The following is a 4,583-nucleotide window of genomic DNA, read 5'->3' as shown; positions in this document are numbered from 1 at the left end:
ATAAAAGTTTGTAAAGTAATATTTTCTATTTTTTAGTAGATTATTATTATTATTATTATTATTATTATTATTATTATTATTATTATAAGAGAATCTTGCTTTGTTTACCAAACAAGTGGATCTAGATGGATTTGCATTGTAAACATTAAATAAACGTTAAAAAAACTATTTTCATTTCATGTATTAAGTTTAGTAATGATATTTCCAAAATAATTCCGCAAAAATCCACAGATATTTTACAAATTCTCCGCAGAGATAGCAAAATTTGTCTGCAGATTTCATCTGACCCTGGCCATAATAAATCACAATGAAACAACAGTTATTAAAAGTAATATATATATATATATATATATATATATATTGATTGGGATGAGCTCAGATATTTTGGTTCAGACTGAAGAGAAATCCAGGATGACTATAACTTAAGCATAACTTAAGACTCGCCTCACCATTTCAGTACGAACCTGGGGAGCAGTCAAATAAGATTCACTTGAACACAGGGCATACTTGCTATTTGACTTATGAAGAAGGGCATACTTTTTGACTTATAAAAAAAGGGAACTTGAGTATGAAGGCACCTTGCCCAGAAGAGGTTAATAGACCAGAGTCATTCAGAGAAGGCCACTCAGCTTTGGCATAGTTCACAATGGTGAGTTAGTCTCTGACAGCCTGTAGCAAACCTCAGAGCACTTTGAAAAACAGAGTTTAAAGCCTAAAGACATTTTGTTGAAGCATTTATATACAAATCAATCGATCAAAACAGTCAATCAATGGTAAATATGTAAATGTTTACAAGCTGTAAGAGAAAAGCAGGATGCATTTCAATAGTAAAACACAAGCTTATTTCTCAATTTTCGAACCAAATTTGTTACGGTTTCTTTGAAGGAAAGCTCCTGATCAAATAAAAAGCCTAAATGCTTATAGCTGGACACTAAATTTATCTGTTCACCTTGGGCGGTAATTAATGGTTGGTTGTACGCAAGGGTGGAACAATTTCTGAAAATCATTCATTTAGATTTATCTACATTTAAAACCAATTTTAGATCCTGAAGACTAAACATTATTAAAAGCAGACTGTAAAGATTGTATGGCTTGAGAAAGTGAAGGAGAGCAACAATAAATCACTGTATCAGCGTACAGATGATAAAAGACATTTGGAAGGTTGTCGCACACAAAATTAACGCAGACAGTAAAATAATATAGGCCTTCATATACTTAATGAAACAACTATTATTAGAAATAAATAAAGTGCCAGTATTTCACTGTACCTGTTAGGATGTACCAGGGGGCAGATGGAACAAAACCAGTGATGAGGGATAAGTTCAGTCCAGTGGAGTTTATATAAGTGGAAAACTAAATAAATTGTGGATCCCCAGCAAAATCTTATTATTATTTATTTATTTATTTATTGCATAATTTAAACAGATAATGTGTGTTCTGGCTGTTTTCAGGCCCAAACACATCAACAATCCTCACAAGGAAAACCCTAGAGAAAATGGCCGCCATGCAGGAGCCATTTTATAGAGTTTGGCTCCAACCATTTTGTGGAACATACCATATGAAAAATTATAAAAAATTTAAAGCAAGGCAAAACTATTCTAACAAAAAAACACATGTGGTAGTACCATGCATCATATATATCTCACAAACAGCTAAAGTGTCCAATAAATTTGTTACACCAAAATTACTGGTTTCCTTGATTCACCCCCCTATGATGTCATTGAAAATGGTAGAACCCTGATCATTGGGGAAATAGAAGCTTTAAAATGGCCACTTTCCCTGAATCCAGGTTTGAACTCATGCTTTTTCCAACATTATGCGCTCCACACTCCTATCCAGTAGGTGGCGGAAATGCACCATTTAAGTTGGTCTGCCAACCGCCATTAACCCCATAAGAAGAAGAAGAAGAAGAAGAATCCAGGTTTGACCTAACAATATATACAGTAGAACTGATGGCTATAATTGCTAGTGGTGGGCAAAGCGAGGCTTCGTGAAACACTGAAACAGTCGAAGCAAATGTGTCGAAGCTTCGAAACGTTTCGAAACCTCACTCTACAGTGACATCTAGTGGTCATTTTTTATATATATTGCACTGAAACAGCTTCAGCAAAGAACGATTGAACAAATTGAGGGATTAAACCCCACTTTGTGAAAGTGGAATCCTTCAAGTAACATAGTACAGTGGTTAAGGTGTCAGACATCCATGCAGGAGTAGTAGGTTTCGAAGCCAGTCAGTAGCAGTTGTTTTAAAATGCTTTAATACCAGTTGGTAATGCTGTGCTCTTGTATCGTTTTGTTTCAACATTGGTCTGATATCCGAATAAACAATTTGTGAATAAATATGTCTTGTGTTTGTCTTAAAACAGGGTTGTTGCTAGATCAAAAACGGTGGCCTGAAGTTATCAAGAATTATTTATATTATTCATTAAATTTCCCATTTATTGTATTTTATTAATGTCTACCCAAACCCTAAACCCAAATATACTGTAAAAATATTTATTATTGTTTTACAGTGTTACAAAAATGATGCTAAATTGATGGCGTAACTGTATCCTATTTAGGCTACACAAAACAGAAACATGATTAAAATACATAAAACCATGATTTCGAGGTCGGGATTCGAACCCAAAACATCATGCTAAGCATAGAATCAATAAGCAAACCCACAGTGCTCTAAGCCATTTGAGACAGAGATAATTTGGAGATCTTGGCAGTCAAGTTAGGATTCACCAGGTCTCGAAACGTTTCTAAGCTGATCGATGCTTTGAATCGCTTTAGTCACGTGACTAGGTGTTTCGAAACACTTTAGTCACGTGACTTGGGTGCTTCGGATCATGCTTCGGTGCAGTGATTCGAAACACTTGCGCTTCGGGATCTCGACACTGTGTCAAAACATCAGTTTCACGTCAGCCATCCCTAATAATTGCTACGCTGTATTGGACAGAGGAAAGTGGCTTAAAGAAAGTAGTTATATGTTCAGACTCCTGTTCAGCATTAAGTTCAATCAAGTCAATAACATCAAAAACAGACAGGATTGCATATACGAAATATATGAAATTTTATTTAGACTTCAGAGAGCAAATATTATAATAGTATTTATTTGGATTCCAGCGCATATAGGAATTAAAGGAAATGAAACTGCAGAATTTTTAGATAAAGAAGCATGCAAACTAGACGAAATTATGAATATTTTGTTAATCAAAACATAAGCAAAAGTTATAGTTAGGACATATTAAAACAGTGGCAAAATAATTGTGATAGGGATAGAACGGGTAGACATTACTATAGATCACAAGAGAAAGTAGGAAATTGGAGGAAAGGTAAAGGAAATAATAAAATAGAAGGAATAATAACACGGTTAAAAATGGGACACACTGGTTTAAATAAAACATTACATTTAATAGGAAAACATCCAACTGGATAATGTGATAATTGTCAGGAGGAGGAATCAGTTGAACATATTTTATGTTACTTCAAGAAATTCATAATAGAAAGAGAAATATTAAAGAAAGAAATTATAAAACAAAACTTCAGAAATCAGCATAAATATTATACTTGGAGACGATAACATTGAAAGTTTAGTGAAATATCTAAGGAAAACAGGATTAATTAACAGGATTTAAAAGAATAAAGATGTAGGTATATGTTATTTTTTTTCTTCCACCGGGAGGTAGCAAACTCAGGCTCACACTCCAGTACAGTAGGTGGCGGTAATGCACCAAAACGTTGGTTGCCGACTGCCATAAAACAGCAAAGAAGAAGAAGAATCCAGGTTTGATTGTTTGAAGGTGACCCAAAATGTAAGTTGGACAGTATTTTTATTAGCGTCTTAGTTTGAATCATGAATCAAACGTTATGTTTGCTACTGAGTCTGGTGTGATTTTTTATTTATTTATTTTTTTTTTATTTATGTTTATTTATATAGCGTCTTTACAATGTAGATTGTGTCAAAACCGCTTAACATAGAAGCTTCAGTCCAGATTTCAGAGTTCAATTTAGTTCAGTTAAGTGTGGTTTAAATTTCACTGCTGAAAGTTCAAACACTGAAGAGCATTTTAAATGTTAAATAAGTAAATGTTACACTGTCAAACTGCATAAAAATTATGAAAAATAAACAAACAGCATGTCAATGGTAACTGTGAAAGCTGTGGTCTTTCAGAAACAGTATCCAACATATTAAAAGAATGTACAAAAACAAGTAATGAATGACTGGCGTCATTGTGGTGTTGCCTCAGCAAGAAGGTTCCTAGTCCCAGAGGGGTCAGTTGGCATTTCTGTGTGGAGTTTGCATGTTCCTTCTAAGTTTGTGTGGGTTTCCTCCGTGTGCTCTGTTCTTCCAAAGTCTAAAGACATGCAGTATAAGAGAATTTAATAAACTAAATTGGCCATTGTATTGTATTATAAATCATCGGTATATATATATATATATATATATATATATATATATATATATATATATATATATATATATATATATATATATATATATATATATACCATTTTCCCAAGTGTATAACTACTGTAAGAAAATATCAGCATTTAGTACATACTTTCAGTATTTTTTTTTGCTTGAATTGACCCAA

General features: G+C 33.4%; 1 long non-coding RNA gene across 1 annotated transcript in view; it reads right to left on the bottom strand.

Moving 5' to 3' along the window:
• Nucleotides 1-1,492, bottom strand: part of LOC147835410 (uncharacterized) — a 116,028-nt gene extending 114,536 nt beyond the window's left edge. The window contains exon 1 of the long non-coding RNA XR_015500091.1: nt 1,269-1,492. This is a non-coding gene — a long non-coding RNA (uncharacterized LOC147835410). The remainder of the gene's footprint in view (nt 1-1,268) is intronic.
• Between the last annotated feature and the right edge of the window lie 3,091 nt (nt 1,493-4,583).

This window comes from Danio rerio, chromosome 9 (genome assembly GCF_052040795.2).
Source record: "Danio rerio strain M-AB ecotype USA chromosome 9, GRCz13ab, whole genome shotgun sequence".
NCBI lineage: Eukaryota > Metazoa > Chordata > Actinopteri > Cypriniformes > Danionidae > Danio > Danio rerio.
Note: the sequence above shows the minus strand (reverse complement) of the source record. Positions and strands in the feature narration are given on the sequence as shown.